Here is a 24,034-nt window from a genome sequence, read left to right on the forward strand (position 1 = left end):
GCGATCAAAGGAGCCTGTTTCCAGTCACATGGTAGGGGAAATAGGTCTCTATGCGAATTACTGCATCTTTGCATATGCTTTTCTAAAAATTATTATTGATATTTCGGTGTGCTTTTGTTTGCTTTTTAAAATTTTTTCCTATTATCTTCACTTGAATATATTTTGTATTATATTCCTGTGACAGCAATGTCTTCGTTCATTATTTTGTATATGTGCTATTGTTAATAATGAAGGTGAATTTATTTATAGGTTTATTGATAGTGTTATCACTGTAGCTAGTTTTACTTTTTTTTAGTTAGCCACTTTTTAAAAATTGATTGCTGTGTACTGTGGATAGGTACATACTTTCAAAACCTGCATGTATTATACATTCTATATATAACTAAACATATCATCATTGTGGTAGAATCCTTCTGGGTGATATTCTACATAGGGCCATGTCTACTGCATGTATTGTTAATATGTATTTGTTTTATTTCACTTTCAACCGCATTGAAGGCTTGTTACTTGGGATGCCAGGAGAATTATTCTTACTGTTTTAAAGCACTGATGGTTATGTTTATACTGCATATTAACAGGTTGTTGACTTGCTCCAGCTGATCTTTGCAAGAGACTGCAAAAAGTTTCAGCTGAGGGAAGGAATGTAAAGTTTATTTATATGAAACTCTTTCTTCATTGGTGGAGATATGTGCCATGAGCCTGCATGTAGAGCAGCGAAATGGGAGTGAAATCTAAAAAGAGGAAAGGTTCAGTTTCTTTGAATTCTTGAACTTTTTCAAGTCTTTAGACTTTCTTCAAGTTTTTCCAGGCATTGTGGTTGCTTTGGATACTTTTGGCTTCCAGCCTTAAGAGAGAAAGTGGATGATGCCAAACCCTACTTCAAGTTGTTGAAGGGATAATAAGACTCTAGGAAAAAGACATGAAAAAAGAGGAGCTGGCAGCTTTCCTCATGTTCCTATCCCCAGCTTGCTACAATGAAGTTTTCAGGGAACTTCCCCTTGGGTGAGATATAGGAATGATTTTTCTCTGTCTCTTGCTGTCTCTGTGTCTTTCTACACTCTCTTCCTCCCTTCTTTCTCACCCCTTCCCCTTCTCTCACTGAGTTACCTTATTTCCAATGAATGAGTTCCTTCAGTGTATATTTTCGGGTATATATTGCATTATGCATACCTTCTTCGATTTCTGCTTTGGTATTAACTTGGACAAATGGTTTTCTTGACTACACACTGTGTGTGTTCATTGTAGAACTGGCATACAATGAGAAAGGGGTCAAACTTTAAATGTAAAGCTTGGAGTCCTCTTTTCCCCCATTAATGAACAATAATCAGAAGTTTAACTTGAACCTAAAATACATATGGTTATCAAGGTGGTACAGTGGCTAGAGCACCAGGATTGCAAGTCATGAATACACATCTTTCCCAGTTCAAATCTGACCTAAAATATTTATTAGCTATGTGACCCTTGGGAAGTCACCTAACCCTGTTTCAGTTTCCTCATTTGTAAAATGATCTGAAGAGGGAAATGGCAAGTATCTTTGCCAAGAAAACCCCAAATGGGGTTACAGAGAGTCAGACATGACTGAAGTGACTGAACAATCAAAAATACATTCTCTAGACTATACATATTTAAGGGAGCTGATAGATATAATTTTAGCCTGGTACATTGTTTGAGATCAGAGTGGCCAAGCTTGTGGCCCCACCCTCTAGCTTCCCCTCCTGGTAGGAATTAAAATCTCTATTCCAGAGGGTTTGAGGAGAAGAAGAGGCTAGAGACGGTTATTCAGTCTCCCGTTGAGCACACAAATACATGCCCATTCTCTGTGTAGGGGATGACTTCACGACGTTCTTTGATTGCAGCTTGGTAATCCTTTGTATGAACTTTAGGAATTTAAGAAATTTTAGTTTTGATAAGAATTCCAAATGCTCTTGTTTCTTGTGCCTATAGTTTCTTTGTCAAACTACAAAGAAAAAGGAAAATGGAGCAGAAACCAACAACCATGCTGCTAACAAAGCTATGCCCTCCTCCTCCCACACATTGGCCAAAAAATAAAATCGCCAAGTAAGAAGACTAAGAAGGGCCTTGACAAAAGAATTCAACCCTCTTAGCTCAGGGTATTAAGCTTGGGTATCACCGCTGTCACTCCCAGAGCCATAAACCCCATGGTACCTAATTTAAGGAAGTTTCCATTTATCAGAAGTAGGTGGATCTGGGAGAAGAATGGGGAGGTCCATAAACCTCCATAAACTCCAGTGCCTTTGTTAATATCTTGGTTTCCTAGCAACATTCTAGGGAAATCCATCAGAGGTATGGAATTAGATGGCAAAGTAGGCGGAATACCTGTAGAGTGTTCAGTGTGATGAAAAAGCCTTCGCTAAAATTATAGATATTATGCAAAATGCTAGAAGGAATATGAGGTTATGGCAGAAAATGTTCAACTCCCCCACAGGAAATTGGAGACTCTTGTTTTTTAGGAGCAGAGGGGGCATCGATATGGAAAAACTATCTCTCACAATTTGTTGAATACCCTCCTCAAAATAAGACTTCCACACATCCAGATTCAGACTCATCTGCTGTGAAGAGCCAATCCTAGTCTTGGGAGTGAAAGGACTCAAGAACTTTCCCTACAAAATATAGAATTCAGATTGAATCACAGAAACAAGAGATCCAAATGCAAAGGATCTGCAGGGGAAAAGGTGAACGGGGAAAGGGAAGGGTATGGAATTGGGGAGCAATAGACATGAAATAAAATTTAAAATAATATTCTTGTGAATATAAAATTGTTTCTATCTTGAGAATCACGAAGGACCCCAGAGGCCATCTTGTCTGAACTTCTTATTTAACAGATAAACCTAGGTTCAGAAAAGGTAAGAGAACTGCCCAGGGACATTCAGTAAGCATCTAAGGGGAGATTTAAACCTAGGTCTTCCTGGCTCTTCGTTCACTAAACCATACTCCCTACTCTATAGAGCACACAGCTCAAAATTTTATAGTAAATACACCTTTTTAATTAAGTCATTTTAGTTATCTCTGACTCTGTGACCCCATTTGGCATTTTGTTTTCAAAGATACTGAAGTGCTTCCCCCTGCCCTTTTCCACACCATTTAACAGATAATCAGTTGAGGCTAACTAGGATAGGTGACATGACCAGGGTCACACAGCTAGTGTGGGAAGCACTTAGCTGCTTCTTTCACAGTATAGCCCCTCAAATATTTGAAATCAGTTATATCCCCTGTGAGTTTTCTCTTCTCTAAGCTAAATATCCCGCAATTTTTCAACTAAGCCTCACATAGCACGGACTCAAGCCCTTTAACATCTTAGTTCCTCTCCTGCAGGCCCTCTGCAGCTAATTAAAATCTTTTTAGACGTTGTGCTTGAAATAAAATCAAGCACACTGGGCAATACTTTGAAGCCTCTGTTCTTTACCTCATCATTCTTTCCTTTTTTGTAAAATTAGTGCATTTTCCCTTCTAAGCCACAGGTTTTATTGCTGTCTCTTTAATTTTTTTCTCCTCTGACCTTCAAGCTGAGTTACAATTGAATATTTTCCCTTCATTGCAGCTATTCTCCTATACATAGTTAATCTATTCAGTTTGGTGGATATACATTTGTAATTTTCTCCCTTCCCAGTCTTTAGAGTTGAAGGAATTTTTGATTATATTGTTGAGACACCAGGCAAATATTACCCGACATGTCTATATACACAGGAAGTGAGGGAAGATGAGGAGAGAAGGAGGAAGAAGAAGAGGAGGAGAAGGAGGAGGAGGAGGAAGAGGAGGAGGAGAGAGAGAGAAAGAGAGAAGGAGGGAGAGAGAGAGAGAGAGAGAGAGAGAGAGAGAGAGAAAGAGAGAGAGAGAGAGAGAGAGAAAACAGGAGAGGAGATACAGAAATAAAAGCAGAGACAGAAGGAGAGCACATACTAAGCCTATGTAGTACCAGACATTGTACTAAGTGCACAAGGAAAGATGCTCCTTGCCCTCAAGAAACAAAACATTCTTAGCTCATAGGCCATACATGAATGGGATTTCAACGTCAGATCATAATTTTTCTACCATTGGCCTAAATTTAAGAAAAATTATGCATATTAAAAATATGCATATTAAACTTAAAAATGTGTCCTAAACATCAGAGAGCCAATTATTAAACACAAACATATCACTGTCTAGGAGCTATTATTTCAAATAGACAATTATCCCAACAATATCATGAAGCTGAACTTTAACTGAGGGAGAGGGAAAATTGAGGAGGCCTAGGATTATAGTAATATGACTGATATTGTTAATAACTTTTCCAGAACATTGATCTTAAATGAAAGAGACATTCTTTAAAGCTGTCACCTTGGCAGACTAGACATTTTCCCAATAATACTGCCTTCAATCAAAACACTTTTGGAGCTCATTTTGAGGAGCCTTAATGAAAGATGCTCATGCAGTCAGAGTCAATATATAGACTGCATTAGGAGAGTAGTCTAATTTCTTGACAGTCATATTTAATTTTTTTTCAGAATAGTTCACCTTGATCATGCATGTTACTCAACATACTTGGTTCTGAATGGCACTTGGTTTTTTCCAAAACTCAAGCTCATTTTCATAGAAAGAAGATTTCTCACTCTATTAAAGGTGTTCAAAAGAATGGATAAAGGCCATGGAAGCAATTTCTAAAGAGGAGCTCCAAGAATGTTTTCAGCAAAGACAATATTGAAATAAGTGTATAGCCTCTCAAGTAGATTTTTGTCCCCCCTCCCCAACACATACACTAAATATTTTTTCCAGTTACATGTAAAAATAGCTTTCAGCATTCATTTTTTTTAAGATTTTGAATTCCAAATCTTTTTGTCTCTCCCTCCCTTTCCCCATCCCCAAGACAGCAAATAATTTGACATAGACTATGCATGTACAATCATATTAAACATATTTCCACATTAGTCATGCTATGAAAGAAAAATCAGAAAGAAAGGCAAAAACTACAAGAAAGAAAAAACCAAAAAAAAAGTGAAAATAGTATGCTTCGATCTGCGTGTAGACTATGTAATTCTTCTTCTGGATATGGATAGCATTTTCTACCCTGAGTCTTGGAATTATCTTAGATCATTGTATAGCTGAGAAGAGATAAGTCTATCAAAGTTAATGATTGCACAGTGTTGTTATTATCATATGCAGTGTTCTCCTGGTTCTGCTCTCTTCCCTCAGTGTCAGTTCACATAAGTCTTTCCAGGTTTTTCTGAAGTTGGCCTGCTCATCATTTCTTATAGAACAATAGTACTCCATTATACACACATGCCACAACTTGTTCAGGCATTCCCCAGTTGATGGACATCCCCTCAATTTCCAATTCTTGATGACCACAAAAAGAACTGCTATTAATATTTTTGTGCATGTGGTAGATTTACCTTCAAAGACTGGCACTAATATGTATTCCTAAGTTCTGATCTTTTCATTAAATAAAAATATCAATTAGTTATTATTTAATTATATAATCATATTATTTATAATATATTTATATTTTTATAATATATAATTATATACTATATAGCTATAATATAATTGTCTAATTATTATTATTGACACAAATCCTAAGTAGTAATTTTGAATATTTGAATTTTTACTAACATAACTGTGGAGTATTCCTCTTCTTTAACATGAACCTCCATACCCTTCTCTCGGTCAGAGTCAACTCATGTGCACTCACTGCTTCAGGCTGTCTTCTTTATTTCAGATTCTACTCATTGCTAATTAAAGTACAGGTATTCATTACCTCATCGTCCACTTTCTGCTTACTTACTCTGGTCACAAATGCCCTGAAGCACATTTCAAACTTTTGGGGATCAACTATATCTCTCCAGCTGTCCACTTCCCAACCTTTACCTCAACTCTCAGCTTTCTCCTGCCATCTGGCTCCTTTTCCCCCCCAACATCTGCTCTGAGATCTGTCTCTGGTAGCTTCCCTTTTAAAGGAAAGAGAGATAATTGTGTCCATCTCAGCTATCCTAATTCCCTTACTCAGGGCCAGATTTCACCCAGAGGCTGATACAATGCGACCTTTTTAAAGGAGTTACATTCTTTCTTTCTTATGCACATTTAAAACCCAACAAAATATGTGTTTAAGCAGTCATGTTTTTTCATCATCCTCTATTAGTTATATGTTGTTTTTAAACATAGTAGAATGTTTTAATGAAACACCAAGAATTCTAACACATGTAGATATTTTGGAAATAAAATAGAATTAGGATTTCTAGAGTTGAAAGGTCTTTAACTTCCTATTCTAAATGTTATTTGTCAGTAGAGCTATTCTTAGTTGCTACGCTTATATTATCAGTTCTATTACTGTAATCCTAGACCTCCTCAATTTGTCCTCTCTCTCAGTTACATGCAGCTTCATGGTACTGTCGGGATAATTGTCTATTTGAAATCCCACATCTAGTAGGGGGCAGCTGTGATAAGAAATAGCTTGATAGATCTCATCTGTGACTATGTCTGCCATCTTGTCCTTATGAAGTGATAAATAAGAAGACCATGATAAAAGACACAAACTTTGCTGAATTAGATTGTGTTGAACACAGTTAAGTCAGCTGCCTAACCTAGTATGAACTCCCTAGTTTGAGACCCTGCTCTAGTGACCGTTCTTTCTGATTCTCTCAGTTTCTTGGATGTTTCATAGACATACTGGTGTTAACTTGGTCTAGTTTTAAAATTTGCTATTACCCTTGTAATTTGGACCAAACTTTCTCCATTCCGTGGTGGAATTTCTCTGTCCACCTCCAACTTTCCATGGGAACCTGTCTTAATCATTGGGTGACCACATCTGCCATGGCATCAGCTTATATGTCAGGGAAACAAGTGATATAGAAGCATTTTTGCAAATTTCATTTTGAAACTTAAGCTGCTGATTAGTCATCTATTTTTTAAGATGCCTTGAAGGCAGGTTTTCTTGACCTCCTTGGTGTGTCCTGTGCCCTTTCGGCAGGCTGCTAAAGCTTTTGGCTCACTTCTCAGAATATTTCTAAATTCATGAAATAAAAGAAATAGAAAGAAAAAACCCAATTATTCTAGAGACAGGTAGGTTTTACAGGGGTTACAGGGCTGGACCGGGAGGCAGGAAGATCTGAATTCAAAACAAGCCTCAGGCAATTCATTTAGCCTCTGTTTGTTTCATTTTCCTCAACCGTAAAATGAGGACGATAATAACACCTACTTTGCAGAGTTGTTGTGAGGATTAAATGTGACAATACTTATAAGTACTTATTTTTTATCTTTTTATTTTAGACTTAAATATTAAAACTGAAATACCCAATAAGAAAGGAAACATTATAAACTTAAGTTAAAATGTAAATACAAAATAAGAAAAAATGTCATGTCTGCAGCAGAATGTAAGGGGATTCACAATATATGGCAATAAATTTCCATTTCAAGAAAGTCTGTGTAATAAAGATTACATGTGTTGAGAGCTATCCATCTTTTAATTATAAGTACTTAGTACACTGCCTATATTATTCAGATATTTTGGTTATGTCCAGCTCTTTGTGACCCCATTTGTGGTTTTCTTGGGAAAGATACTGAAATGGTTTGCCATTTCCATTTTCAAGCTCATTTTACAGATAAGGAAACTGATTCAAAGAGGGTTAAGTGACTTGTCTAGGGTCACACAACTAGTAAGTGTCTGAGGTCAGATTTGAACTCAGGGAGTTGAGTCTTCCTGGCTTTGGCTCTATGCTGTTTGGCACCACTTAGCTGCCCCAGAGTTGGAACCTAACTGACACATAGTAGGGCACTATCAAATGTTTTTCCCCTCATATTAAAATATAGCTATCAAAATATATGTTTTTAAAATTCTTAGACTCCAGTTACAAACCTCTCCCTTAAAGTATATAATCATTACTGTCATATGTTCTTCAAAGACTCATTCTGTATAGCACTTTACGAAGCATCCATAGTAAATCCTTAAAAAATCTATTAAATACACTCTTTGACATCTAGTTACTAACAATTGAATAAGGCAGTAATAATAGAGGTGTTTTGATGCTACTTTCATTGTACGCACATTCTCATATCCTTCAGGCACCCACTCCTCTTCTTGTGTCTCCATCTTCCACACAGAAAGAAATAGTTCAGAGCTGAATTCTGTAGCCATAACTGTGGAGACAAAATATCAGTGTTTTAAACATCAATCCTTGAGTAGATCTACACAATCTACATCACATGTATGAGTTTGATAGTGTATGTCTGTCACACAGACACAACTTATATCATGTCTTGGACTTTTAAAAAAATATTTTCAATTAGACTCAAATAGGCATATATATATATATATATTAAAATATTTTCAATTAGACTCAAATAGGCATATATATATATATATATATATATATATATATATATATATATATATATATATATATATATATGTAAAGTTATTCTATATATACTTCTGTTTGTCAGTTCTTTCTCTGGATGCAGATGGCGTCTTTCTTCATACGTCCTTTACTTTTAATTTGGGTATTTGTAATAGTCAAAATGACTTAGTCCATCAGTCATTCTGTATCATCAGCTAAGGAATATTTAGTAAGCACCCACTATCTACTAATCAAGACGCTGAGCATTAGGAATAAAAAACAAAGGCAAAAAGTGTTCCCACCTTCAAGTAGTTTATAGTCAAATGGGGAAGAAGATGTGAAAACATCTATGGATGAACATGTTATATATCGGTTAAATGAGAGATTCCCAGAGGGAAGGCACTAGCGTCAAGGTGGATCAGCAAAGGTTTCTTATAGAGAGTGAGATTTTAGTTTGAACTTGAAGGAAACAAGAAGGAGGAGAGAGAAAAGTCCAGGTATGCAGGAAAGCTGAGGAAATCCATGGAGTCAGGAGATGGAGAATCTTGTGCAAGGAAAAACAAGGCCAGTGTTACTGAATCACAGACTACATCAGAGTAGGCAGGATAAGGTATATGAAGACTGAAATGTTAGGAAGTGTGAAAGTTATGAAGGACTTTGCAAGTCAAATAGAGGATTTTTATATTTGATACTGAAGATAGAATTTATTGACTGGGGGTGGGGTGGGATGGTATGATGAGACCTGTGCTTTTATGGTCTCCTTTAGGAATTCTTCTAGGAAAATCAATTTGACAGTTGAGTGCAGGCTGAACTCTAGTAGGGAGAGACTTAAGTCAACCAGAAGACCAACCAGAAAGTTTCAGCCCTATGACTAATAGAAATGAAAGAAGGTATGAATGAAAGTTTCTATTTCTTAAATTATTTGTTTTCAGTTTTCTACAATCACTTCCATATATCTTAGATTTCCCCCCTTCCTCCCTCAACTTCCCCTCTCCCTCCCTCCCCAAGAAGGAGTGCAGTCTTATGTGGTTTCTATACATTCATTCTTACTAAATATATTTTTATCTTAGTCATGTTGAATAGAAGGATTAAAATGAATGGGAGAAAATTTCCATTTTTTAAAGCATCTTTTAAGGGAGAATTTGAAGAACAGCTAAAAAGAATCTATATCTGTTTTACCAAATAGAGTTGGGAGTCAAAATTTTCATTTTTCAAGGTTCACAAAGTTCTTTTAAAAATTAGTTTCTGTGTGTAACACCACTTTTGGGGTACACCTCTAATTTAGCCCTCATATTGGTGAATTGGGTCTCCAGAAGGAAACTGTTATCTTAGACTTTAGGGGGAACCCTTTGGAGATCTGCACTCTTAACATACCCTCACAAGTGGGCTCTCCGTGAACAGTCATACCAGTTATTTCAATTAGTTAATTGAGTCAATTGGACTAAATAATTAAAAGCATTGACTCACATGGTATAGCAATAAGAGTAATTACACTATATTCCCCTGTAAACCTGGGTCATAACCCAGGTCATAACTCTCTATTTTCCATAGGACAAGTGGGTTCATACTAAGAATAGAATGATTGTGAAATATACCTGGAGGATAAACAGAAAAAATACTCATAGATCCTGATACTTCAGGACCTGGAAATTCTTTCTCTCTTAGAGTGGAATACTCCATGAAGCTTCGTTATCCTTTAGGTGACTGTCTGTGCATCTATGTCTGGAGGGAGTGTCTCTGGTCCCCATTCCATGCAGTGTCTCCTATAGGTTCCCTAGTTCCTTCTGCTTGACTGATCAGGGAAGAGAGGAATGAACTTCTCACAACCTGTAGGAGTCTCCGCCAGGGGCAGGTATCTCCCACTCTTAAACTCTAAAATTCCTTCAGAGTTTAGTCACTGAAAGTCCTCAGAGGTGAGTAATTTGCTTGCTCAGCCAATCAAATCTTTCCCTTTTTTGACTGGATCAGAGGAGTATTGGAACATCTCCAAGAGATCAGGACATATACTTTTTTTTCTACAGTCAGTTTGGCACCTTATAATTATATTTTTTGACCTTCTGTGACTGCATCATCTGAAATAGAAAAGGAAACTCTTCCCTTACATATGTCTTCTGTGTATAGCTTCTATGGAGTGAGCTTGAGATCCAGTGCCTTTCAGGTGAAACCCATAGATAGTCAAACCAAAGTTTCTCCCTCTACACTCTCCAGTACTGGCTCATTTCTTTATGAATTCTCTTTCTCCCCAAGTTCATAGACAGACTAATAAAAATACTCTGAGATATTTTCAGTTGATTACCAAAATGGTTATTCTCTCTTTAATTGGCTTGCCCCTCCCCCTCCCAGTGAAACCATGGCAATCTCTTTTCCTGTGGAATAATTTCCTTCTATTAATTTAGAGCCTTGAGGTGGGGGTGGGGGTGGGGGTGGAATCACTGTTAACGGCCCTGTGATTTATTAGCATTACAGAGGAATATAAAAACAAAGAGAAATGTTTAAATTAAGATATAGAAGACTGCAAGGGGGCTTGTAGCCAAGATTACCTCTTTCTTCCCTCCCACACCCTCCTCCCAGCTGGTCGGAGGTGGGATTTCTTAAGAAAAGAGTGAGATTTAAACTCTGGGTAAAGTTTTCCTTCACACAAAAATCAAGGTGAAGGAAAAAAAATCAAGCTGATACAGAGACTTCACTCTTAACACCTGGGCTTCCTTCTAAATGGTTGCCAAAACTGCCATTTTGGCTTTATCACATATTCACTGTCCTCGTACCTCATGTCTGCCTTCTCCCTTCTCATTCTACTTGCTCTTATTACTCCAAATTTTGTGTCTCCGTCTTGTTTATCTTTTTTCCCATCCTCCTTCTCTCTCTCTCTGTCTGTCTCTCTCTGTCTCTCTGTCTCTCTGTCTCTCTCTCTGTCTGTCTGTCTCTCTGTCTCTCTGTCTGTCTCTCTGTCTCTCTCTCTCTCTGTCTCTCTCTCTTTCTCTCTCTCTCCTCTTCTGTCTGAGAGCTTACAATCTGGACAACAACCTCTCCTTTAATATCATTGGAACCCTCAAGGAGAGCCCCTGCCTCCCCGAATGCCTGCAAGGACGAAACTCAAAGATTCTCTATCAGCTCATGAAGATTCTCCAAAACCTTTATGATCCAAGGTCTCAGTAACATGGGGCTACATTCAAAGAAAGCATTCAAAGCTTTTTACAAAGGGCATGCTAATATCTTAGCAAGTAGAGACTGAAGTGTATCAATACTCTGTGGCAGGAAGAGAGAAAAGATATTATTCCGTCACACAAAGTTCCATCTGCCTTCTGCTTTTGGAAAGTTGTGTTCCTTTACTTGCTTTCAGATATTATTATAGTATTTATTTTTGGCTGGGGGGGAAAGTTCATGGTCAAATGGACTAACAGATTTTCCATGAATTTAGTTACCCTTCCATTTCAAACCCTCTGTGAATGGCAAATAAATTGGCACAATGGATAAAATGTTGGGCATGGACCTAGGAAATGAGTTTGAATATAGTCTCAGACAGTTCCCAACCATCACTGAAAGAAATGCTAAATTTTTGTTAGAGATCAGTGAAAATTGAGATGTAACTTTTTTCACATTAAAGTACATGGACCCCCTGAAATCCATCAACTCCTTGGAGTTTATGTCAGTGTAAGGGGTGGTAGTGGTGGAAGAAGCCAATGAAACATTTATTAAGTTTTTGCTATGTGTCAGGCACTTTGCTGAGCATCAGAGACATAAGGAAAGGCAAAAGACAATCCTCACCCTCCGGGTGCTCACAGTATAATGGGGTAGATAGCATGAAAACAATTATGAACAAAGAAAAGTGTATCTTATATCTATCTATCAGCTATCTATTTAATTGTTATATACATATAAGGTATACATATCTTATATGTGAAGTATATAGATATTTGTAGGTAATTGCTACATATATGTGTCCATATATATATATACATGCTATATACCTACATATGAACTAGATACCTAGATATGAGATAGATGCAGATAAAGATATAGATCTAGATATAAATATATAATATAAATATATAAATAATTGTTTTCAAGTTGTCTCCCCTAATATCACCTCTTTGAGGGTGGGGACTATCTTGTGCCTTTGCTTGTATCTCCAAGGCTCAGCAAAAAGCCCAGCACAGAGTAGGCACTGAATAATTGCTTATTAACTGGATGTTTTCACTGTTTCCTATGTTTGCAATCCTTTCTTCACCTTTGCCTCTAAACTTCCCTAGATTCTTTCAAGTCCTAGCTGAAATCCCATTTCTATGAGAAGTATTTCCTGATTCTTCTTAGTGTTGGTTGGTACCTTTCATCTGAGCTTTTATTCCAATATATTTTGTATGCATGCATGCATGTTGCTCATACACATGTATGTATGATATATATCTATGATGCTAGTGTGATAACAGAGAATTTAGGAATCTTAATTTAAATGGGAAAACACAATAGCACAACAATCTTATCAGACATCTCATTTGATCCTCTTAACTGCCCAGGGAGATAGGGGCCATTATCATTCTCATTTCACAGATAAGGAATGTGAGTTTGAGATAGGGTCATACAGCAAGTAAGATACCTAATGTCTAAGGTGGAATTTGAACTCAGGTCCTGAGTCTAGCTCCAGTATTCTATCCATTGTACTACCTTACTGTTTCTTTTTTCTGTCTTCATAAGTTTACTTGATGTGATGAGATATCAAAGTACTCTGTAATGCTAGTTATCGTTATTGTGAAGGCTGTGACCACTGGCATCTTCTATCTACAAGTGTTAGTTTAGAGGCAGTTGGTGGCAGCGGAGGATTGGGAGTGGAGTGAGGAAGACTGGCATTCAAATTCAGATATGTAATCTGACACTATCTGTGTGACCCTGGACAAGTCACTTAATTTCTGTTTCCCTCAATTTCCTCAACTATAAAGTGAGGATGATAATAGCAACTGCCAAGTAAGATAATATTTGTCTGAAGTGCTTATCATAGAGCAGAGCACAAAGTAGGTTCTATGTTCCGTCTTTAAAAGAAAAAAAAGAAACTACATGAAATCCCATTTTAACAACCTGGAGTTCATATTAATAAAAAGGAATTCAGCCCCCTTCTTTTTTTTATTGCAAGATCAGAATAGGCTTTTAAAAACATTATCCTATCATCTTTTCAACAATGGAGGTTGTAGTATTAGCTAAAAAGTATAGAAAAGAACTTATTTTATTGTGATGATAAGGGAAAAAATGGAGTCAATGGTGATGTCAGTTTCTTTCCAACGTCGAGTTCTCTTGAATTAATCATTTCTCAATTTTAAATTTGGTACAGTTTCCCCACATTTTATTCATTGTGCAGTAAATGACAGCGATATTTTTAAAGATGAAATTGATTAAGCTCTAGCAAATCTGAGTCGGTTATTACTGATATCAAAATAAAAACTTTGAAAATTAAATTAAAAAATGGAAAGCTTTCATTGGATGTATTTTGTAACAAAAACAAATATTCTAAAGAAAATTGCATTTGCAAAGAGTTTCATGTTTTGAAGAGTAGTGTAAAGAAAAGTAGTGTAAGAAACAATAATAAAGATATATTATCAGAAGGAAATAAAATATATATTACTATTTGATTGATTGCTGTTAAAGACGTGTGGTATCACACAGTAGCTTCATTTCCTTTTGGTCTCTGAAAAGAAACAATCTACTATTATCAAGGGAAAGTATTGGACAAGTAAGAAGGAGACACCTTTCTCTTTTTACTGACAGGTAACAACTAACTATTCATAGTGAATGGACAATTAGTTAAGTAACCTGTGGTTAAGTAACATGAATTTAATGAGGGATGTTTTGTGTTAGTAGTATTATATGTCAATAAACAGGGCTTTAGAAGAGGTGTATTCTCTTCTCTACATATATAATAAATGTTTTTATTCACAAAGGCTAGAGAGGGAGGGAGCAACCACCTATTATTTGTCTGGCACCGTGCTAAGTGCTTTTAAAAATATCTCATTTGAGGTGTATGTTTGCTACTTTTATATTTGGAGGGTTTATAAAGATTTAAAGGTTTTTAGAGGACTAATTTAATATTGCATATTCATCAAAACTTCCAAAAATCCACTCAGAAACAAACCCAGGTTGTCCAGTTGACTGTTGAGAATTTATTATTTGGAGGATGAGGAGAGTAAGGGGAATTTACATACATGTATGGCAGTCACTAGTTAAATCAAAAGAATGAGCTGCAACTCTGAAGTTGCCAGAAGCCAGAAAGCCTTTCTCCAGTCACAAAATTACCATTTATACTACTTCAGTTTTCACTAGTAAGAGTGAACGTCTATATATGCATTATGTGTTTCTTGTACTGAAAGACCTAAGTCACAGAATTAGGCTAAAGAATAAGCTGTAATTCTTTGCTAATATGTACTGTTAATTCTCTTAAAAATAAATAAAAAATAGAAACCACAAAAGTAATTTGTTGCTAACATATATACAATATATTATGTATAAAATCTGTTTTGATATTGTTACCTCAGTGTTGTTTTTTTACAGAAAAAATTCTATCTGATTTAATAAAAATGTTAATTCTGAAAAAGAAGTCTCCTATAGGAAAAAAATGAAATATATTTGATCGATTATCTCCACATATATGTTTACTAAATACTGGAAACATAAAGCAATCATGTGATTTTTAAATTGGTGTTTCAAAAAATGACGAATTCAGATTATGGCTACTCCTCATGCCTCTACATTTACCACGGAAACTAGCCACAGGATGCCAGAATGGCATTCACTCAAGGCAAAGGGGATTCCATTAAAGCCTTCAATACCAGTACCCCTAGGCTGGCCCTCTTATACCTCAAATAGTAAGAAAGTCAAATGACTTCTGGACTCCTTAATGAACCAGTACAATCTACATAAGATACATATCACTTCTACCACTTCTCCATTTAATCAACGGCTTTAATGTAATAAAAACAAGAATGATGAGAGGTCATAAAGCATAATGGATAAAATTCTGACCCTGGATATAGGAAATCATGAGTCTCAATTTTGCCTCTAACATGTATTGGCTGTGGTAACATTAAGTAATCTACTTAAATTCACAAAGACCCATTCAACTCTTACCTTCAGCGGAAGAGGATCTTTCCTAATCTTTCCATAAGTTAATACTGCTACCTTTCATTTGAATGCTGTTTTCTGTTTTCCAAGGCCCCGTGCCTTCATATAGAATAGCCATTGGAGCAGAAGAAGCAGAATGGTGACAGTGAAAGGACTATAGGGTCAGAAGGCTTGATCTCACTCTTGCCTCTTAAGAGGTTTGTGATTTGGGTCCAGTCACTTGCTTTGTCTGTCATTGAGTTTAGGTTTTAATGATTAGTTTTTCTTTGTTGTTATTACTTTTAAAGGTTTCTCTCATTCATTTTAATTCTTCTATTCAACATGATTAAGATGAAAATGTATCTAAGAGGAATGTATGTGTAGAATATATATAAGATTGCATGCTGTTTCAGAGAGGGAGTGGGGAGGAATGGGGAAAGAAGGGAAGGGAGGGGAAAAATCTAAGATATATGAAAGTGGTTGTATAACACTGAAAATAAATAAAATAATTAAAAATATTTTTAACTAAAATTATTTGTTTTCCTTTTTTGACCTCAGCTTGTACTTATTATGATTCAGCTTTTCCATTCTTTAAGGATGGGGAGATTTTGTGTGAAAGGTCAGTAGAAATACTTAAACAGGTTTTTAAAAGACTTTTGGGAAGTCTTGGAAATATAAGCAACATAAAACCGGAAGATATTAAGAATTAAGCATACTGATTAAAAATAATGAATAATTAGGGCGTTGGACTAAGTGATCTCTAAGGTCTTTTTCATGTTGAACAAGTCAATGAATCTCTCTTGATTCCCCAAACATCCCTATGAGCTGAGTAGGAAAGGTGTTATTGACCACATTTAACTCTCCAGATGAAGAATCTAAGGTACAGAGGGATCTAATGGTTTGTCTGAGGGCATAAAGTTATAGGATGAAAATCAGAATTTAAACCCATGTCTCCTGACTCTCTTAATTCTTCCTTCTTCAATGTGTCCCTGTAGAAACAAAGTTAAAATGACTAGGCTGGAATTATTGATTCAGTACTTACTTTAGTATAACATAAATTCCATGAAGGCACATGCTATTTCCTATCTTGATTTGTATCTCTAATGCCTATTAGTAGGCACTTGATAAATATTTACTGAATTGAAAAAAAAAAAAAGAAAAAAGTATAATACCCCAAAGATTATTTCTCCGTTCCAACTTCTCATAGTCTACTTATCCCTGAGCAAAGATGAAATGCCAAAAACTCAACCAGGTTCCAAATCAGTGGATCACATTCTGATATGAGCCGACCTGAGACCTAGAAGGATTTGGGAACTAAGAGGAAGGAAGGAAGTGGAGAAGGAAAAAGCTGTTGGTAGATATCCATGAAAAGAGTCTCCCCATCTGTCCCATTCCATCAGCCCACGGATGGCTATTTCACACTGGCATCCTCACCTTACATTGGCTGATTCGAAGCCACTTCTCAAGTGCCTTCTCAAGGCACTCAAGGTCAGGAAAGAAATGATCAGAGCCAACACAAGCTATTCCTAGGCTTTTCCTTTTTGACCTTAGAGTTTGTTCTTATATGATTCAACTTTTCCATTCTCACCTCTAGGGCTGGGGATGTTTTAAAAAAAAACTTTTCTCTGAAATATTAGAAGAAATACCTAAACAACTCCCTTTTTGGAGGTGTAGGGGTATCCATACTCAGAGATAAGCAATACAAAACTGAAATATATCAAGAATTAAAAATGATATCAAAAATAATTGAGCAGCTACATGGCACAGGGTGGGGTCAGGAAGAACTGAGTTCAAATTCAGCCTCAAACACTTGATGCTTACTAGCTGTGACCCTGGATAAGTCAATTTACCTAGTTTGCCTTAGAAAAAATTACTAAAAATAATTGATGCTCCCTCGCCTTTCCCGCTAGAAATGTGGCTCTAGGTAAATATTTAGTTCTCTAAGGTGCAGAAAATGTGGTCACTTGCATTGGTAAAGGAAATGTCTTCATCTGAAAGATCCATATATCAATGAAATCACAGATGCAGTTCTTATTATATCTAATACAGCATATCTTACTATATAAACATATACGTACATATATGTACACAATATGCATCCATCCATATATGTATATATACATATAATATGCATTCTATGTGATATTATACATCCATATATTTCTATTTATACATGATACAGTACTACATTTTTGCTACATATGTGTATATATATACACGCACATACACACATGTATATATATATATATATATATATATATATATATACATGTGTGTGTTAGAAATTACTTGGGACAAAGTACATGATTGTACCTATTGAGCAATATTTAATACTTAAAGTGTTTTAAACACTTTTAATATGCAATCTGTTCTTGTGCTGAAATAATTTACTTCATATAATTTGGCAAGAGAGTTTGAAACATTCTTTAGTTCTTCATTGTAAAATCATATAACTCATTGCATATTAAGTATGTCTTTGACAAACAGTTCATTTTGCTGACTTTAGCTTTTATGATAGCCCATACATTTTCAATAGGATTTAAATCAGGTCTATTCTCAGGCCACTGAAGCATGGTTATCTCCATCTCTTAGATAAATGTCTTAGTCTTTATGATGTGTGCCATCGTACAGGGCTGTGATTCATAATTCCTTCTCCATTTGAGAATTTTTGTAATGCCAGAATAACTTTCCTTTATAGTGTAACGGGGGCCTGGCTGCTGAGGACCCAGGCTTGGGAGCAGAAGAAATAAATATGAATGCTTGATGAACTTGTTTGCAGAAGGGCATGATGACCTGGAATGAAAGAATCCAACCTTCTACTTTGGAGCTTAGGCAGTGTTTTTTTTAAGTACAATTTCTCCTGGTTTACTATGCATTATCTTTCTTAAGCTTTTTAAAAACTTTTACTTCTAAGCCTTTAGCAACTTGGGGACCCCTTCCAAGTAGCCTTGCAAAAAGACCTGTTGTGACCTGCTCAGTGATGCTTTGCATTGTGCTACATCTCATATTATTACAGGGTTTGGGTTAGGAGGTTGATTTTTGTTTGTTTTGTTTTCTTGCTATGAATGGAGTTCTAAGGTTACCACCTGGTATGTTGGATTAATTAATCACCTTAGCTCTTTTATGTATTGTTACTTGAAGTCTGCAAAGGACTACAAGTCCCAAACCTTGGGGAGAAGTATAAGAGTTCTGGCAAGGTTGCCTTGGGAGTGGGTCTAAGTCAATAAAGAACCTGATGGTTTTATTTTTCCCCAGCTCCAGAAGAGAGAGATCAGAATGGCAGAATGTAGTTTTCTAATACAGTAGCAGTTTTGAAAGAACTTTCTTTTGTTATTCGTTTCAGTCATGTCCAACTTGTTTTTACCCCATTTGGGCTGTTTTCTTGGCAAAGATATTGAAGAGATTTGCTATTTTCTTCTTTACTTCATTTCACAGAAGAGGAAACTGAGGCAAACAAGGTTAAGTGACTTGACCAAGGTCATATAGTTAGTAGTATCTAAGACCAGATTTAACTCAAGAGGATGAGTCTCAGTAGATGGGCTAAACCAGATTAAGGGTAACTAGGGGCCCTCAAACCCATCAGTGAGGTAGGAAGATGTCTACTCCATGTGAAGATTTCCCCCGGCAGAATGGGCAGATGATAACAGTTCATTTCAATGGCCACAAAGGTGGCTGAAGCAGGGGCTGTGGAGTGCTTAGAGCTTGATCAGACGTTGAAGAAACCAGAGTTATCCACGGCATTCCAGGCCATCATCAGTCATCTTGACTTTTGGCTTGCCCCTGGGTTTCAGTGATTCTAGAAGAGAGCGAGGCTGATGAGGTAATGCAACTCTGAAGGTCAAGACATCATCCTGTGAAGCCATTGGTCCTCTCTGAAAATGAAGGACAAACAAGTTATTAATTTTAATATTTAATTTGATCATTTCAATATTATTTGATTATTCACATTAATGATATTAAGTAGTTATTCATTACTTTTTTAGTTAACTCTTTGGGGTTCTTTAAGTGCATCATTATGTTATCTGCAAAAGGTGACATTAGAAATAACATTATTTTTTCAATTTTTTTGTCTTATTGCTATAGCAAGCAGATGTACTTATTACAGAGAGGTGATGGATTTAAGGTCCAAAATGACACTTATAAACAAATGATAGATAGAGATAGATAGATAGATAGATAGATAGATAGATAGATAGATAGATAGACAGATAGATAGATAGATGGATAGATAGATAGATAGGACAGATATCCAGTTCCTTTTATGGGCATCAAAAATGTCCAAAAATTTTTTCATATGCCTTTCAGATCTTTCTCTCCCTTAGATACTTTGTAAATCAATCACTCAATGGCCACAAATTATATTATCTCAAGCACAGATACTATCAATTTAACTACTTTTCCTTTCTTTGGTCTCTTTAGCGCTATTTCTGCTTCCTCTGTAAACTCCTTAGGGACTGTGCTGCTTGGGTCCAAGCATGGTGATTCCACAATTATTGATGGAGTAATCAGTTTCTTATAAAAATTTCTGCAAATATTTTCCATTTTTCTTCTGTTTACAATTCTCTTTCTGTTTCCATGTTTGAAATCCCTTTGGATGAGTTTCCTTGGAGATCCTGTCACTGGATCTGATTTCTGGGCTGATTTTATGTTTTACTGCTTCACTTCTGTTTTATGAGAAGATACTGTTCGTAATTGTCCATAATCATTCTTTGGAAGACAGACAGTTTTATGTGTTGTAGGCAAGTTTATATTACATCTATATCTATGTAGATATGTGTATAAAAAACTTGGCATTTCCTTTGGCAGTCATATCTCTGTGTTTGGCAAATACTCTGTGTGCTGAACAAAGTACTTTTTGACCTCTTTTTGCAATAAAGTAATGTAACAATTAACAATACAAAATTACAAAAATGAACTTATATTGATTTAATTTCTGGCTAAAGTTATTATACCATTCCTGTCATCAATTTTCCATTTTTATTTTCAATAGTGATAAGTGATGCTGTGACTTCATTGATATAGAGAAACTCCAAATGAAGAAATTCCCTTTAAAAATTCAGATTGCCATGTTGTTTGCCACTAACAGTTACCTAGGATGCCCATTTGTCCAATGTCAAAGAACCAGTCAGCCTCAAAGACAGGGATTGTACTTAAGTCTTTCTGGTTCTGAGGCTAGCTCTCTCTCTCTCTCTCTCTCTCTCTCTCTCTCTCTCTCTCTCTCTCTCTCTCTGTATATATATATATATATATATATATATATATATATATATATATATATATATAGCTCTACTATACCACAGTTAAATATATACTTAATTACATACCATACAATTTTCTTGTTATTTTTTAAATTTTTATTTATTGTAAGTTCTGACTTTAATTCTCACAAGTAGGTGGTCTCACTATATACAAATATCTAAATCAGGGATGACCCTCAGATCCGTAACATATCTTTCCTTGTCAGTAAAATATATTTAATTTCATTCTTTGTGTTTACCTTTGGTATTCATCATGTCCAGTACCTATCAATTCAATTTTTGAAGAAAAAGTTTGTGACATAGAGTTGTAAAACTTCTGCATAATCTACAAGTCTCTGTGTGCCCTCATTTCTTTCTCCTGAACCAAATTTTTCCATATATTTGTCCCCATCCTCACTTACCCTCACTTTTTCATTAGAGACACCAAATATCAGAATATGTTGTTCTGATTTGAAGGGTTTTATGAAATTCTTCACAGAAATCCTCTGCTTTGACCTTAGCAATAAAGGTTACAACATGAGTTGCAAAATTATTTTCATGGTGGTCTTTTTTTAGAAGTACTTATTATTTGTACTGTAAGAGATAACTATTTGTCCCACGAAATGATGTTTCTTGTAACTTTTCCAAATACTATAAACCTATTCTGCCAGAGTACCTGTGGGTTATCATTCTTTTTAGCTACCACTTCCTTCTTCTTTCATGACCTTAGACTGTAGTAATAAAAGTATATTATCTAGTGAAGGGAGGTGATAATTTCCCCATACACTATTTTGGTCAGACCACATTTGGAGTATCTTGTTCTATTCTGAAGCTCCATTTTAGGAAAGATATTGCCAATTTAGAGCACTTGTAAAGCAGTACAACCAAGAGAATGAGAGAATTCTTGAAAAAGCATGTCTCATGAAGGTCAATGGAAGGAAATGGGGATATTTAGCCTGAGGAAGGGAAGAATTAGGGGGAAACATGATAGCTGCTTGCAAGTGTTTAAAAGGCTATATTCAGAAGGCAGATCAAATTAGGTCCACTCAACTGCAGGGATTGTAATGAAGGTTCTCTGCATGAGTTCAAAGAATATTTAAAATGAGGAAACTTGATAATTTTCACCTCCCATTTCAGTTCTAACATTTGGTGGTAAATTACTCTCTAAATGAGTGATTATATGGTAAGCACTTGTATAGGAGAGAGGGAGGAAAAGGAAAAAGTCAATTTAAAAGATTTATATGCCCCAGATAGGTTTATTAGAGCAGGGGTCTTCAACGTCTTTTTGTATCATAGATGCCTTTGGCAGTGTGGTGAAGGCTATGGGCTCCTTCTCAGAATAATAATTAGTATAGTTAGCATTTACATGGTATTTTAAAGCTTGCAAAGTACTTTACACATTGACTCATTTTTTATTCTCAAAATAACTCTGTGAAGTAAATGCCATTATCACTTCCATTTTACAGATAGGGAAACTGAGTCACTGAAAAATAAGAAACAGAGAGAGAGATATTAAGTGATTTGCTTAGGGTCTTATGGTAAGTGTCTGACACATAGCTAAAACTCACTTCCATGGCCTATCCAATGCACTGCCTCATTGCATAACATGAAATGCATAGAATTATAAAGGAAACCAATTGTATTGAATAGTGATCAAATATGTGTTTTCAAAGTTTATGGACTACAAGTTAAGACTTAGTGGACATTCTGTATAACAGGATGGAGACAAGTAATAGTATTCCAAATCTGCATCCAAATTAAAGTCTTGTAACTGTTTCTTGTTCAATCATTTCAGTCATGGCCAACTCTTCATGACCTCATTTACCTGGCAAAAATAATGGAGTGGTGTGCCATTTCCTTCTCTATCTCATTTTACAGATGAGCAAAACAAGATAAACAGAGCTAAGTGGTTTGCCCAGAGTTACACAGCTAGTAAGTATCTGAGGCTGGACTTGTCATGGCCTCACCTCCCTGATGTTGTGGTCCTCTCTGAAAACAAAGGACAAACAACAGAAACAATCTTTGAACTCAGGAAGGTGCCTGTTCCTGACTTCTGATCTGGCACTCCATTCCCTGTGCCACATGCCTGGGCAGCCATTAGAGATGGCTTCTCAGTTGTACCTTTTTGAATAAGAGAAGTTGTATTTCTGACCTGTGTTAGAGATGTCTGTTCCTCATCATGGTTTCCAGGATATTGCTTGGTGGGGAGTAGAAGCATCAAATTCTATGCTTTGGACCTTTGGACAGTAATTAGTTGAAAAGGATTAGAACATGAAACCATTATAGTTCTTTTTTGACTGAGATTGGCTAAGAAGTAGGCTGTAGGAAATGCTATCTATTATTCTAGGTCAGGGTTGGGGAACCTCCAGCCTTGAAGTTTGGATTTAGTCAAACTTGAAGTTTGGATTCAGGAAAAGGGCTACACTTGAGGACACAGAGGACCACATATGGTCTCAAGACCACAGGTTCCCCATCTCTGTTCTAAGCATTGCAGATAATTTGGGCCCCAATGAACACTTATCTATGAATTTATAATTGTAGAAGTAGAGGAAGGTCTCAGCTGGCTTTGGAAAAAAAAACATCAAGAAAAAGAAAACAAGACAATTTTGTGACATAGTGGATAGAATACTTTATGTGGAGCCAGGAAAACATGAGTTCAAATCTGATCACAGGCACTTCCTAGATGTGTGACACTGAGCAAGTCACTTTAATTGCTATCTGCCTCAGTTTCATCAGCTATAAAATGGCAATAATGAAATAACCTGTTTCTAGTTGTTGTGAGGATAAAATGCAATTAGATTAGAAAAACGTTTTGGAATCCTTGAAGCACTATATAAATACTATGCTCATCGTCATCATTGTTGTTATTATCAAAACTTTATAAACTTGTAAGATAGGAACCAATTCCAAATTGTTTCATGGGTTCAGTGAATATGGCTTGTTCTCTCAAGTGAGACTCAGGGGCTTTCTGGAGGGGATCCAGGGTTTTTTCCTCAGGAAAACCTATGAATGGTAACTCAAACTCTTTAAAGGAGGGGGAATAAACTTCTAATACACTAAAATCCTAACAAGAGAACAGCCTTCATTATGAATCTAGCTATTTCTAATTTGTAAATGTGAAGGTTGTTTGAGCCAATCAATCATATCGCTCAGCATCAATGAAAGTAACTAAAAAGATGTATATTCTATTACATTTCCAGAGGTGAACACATACCTCAACTGACGTGATCAGACAGAGGTCTGAAGAAGGTCTAGGCATCCCTATTTAATCCACGCATTTCAAGTAGGGAAGATATTCACACTTGAACACTAAGGGATTTGTTCATGTCCTTCTTAAAGAAAACCAGTAGGCCAGTTTGGAATTAACCATTTCAGTATCTAGACTCT

This window comes from Notamacropus eugenii, chromosome 7 (assembly GCF_028372415.1).
Source record: "Notamacropus eugenii isolate mMacEug1 chromosome 7, mMacEug1.pri_v2, whole genome shotgun sequence".
NCBI classification, from domain to species: Eukaryota; Metazoa; Chordata; class Mammalia; order Diprotodontia; family Macropodidae; genus Notamacropus; species Notamacropus eugenii.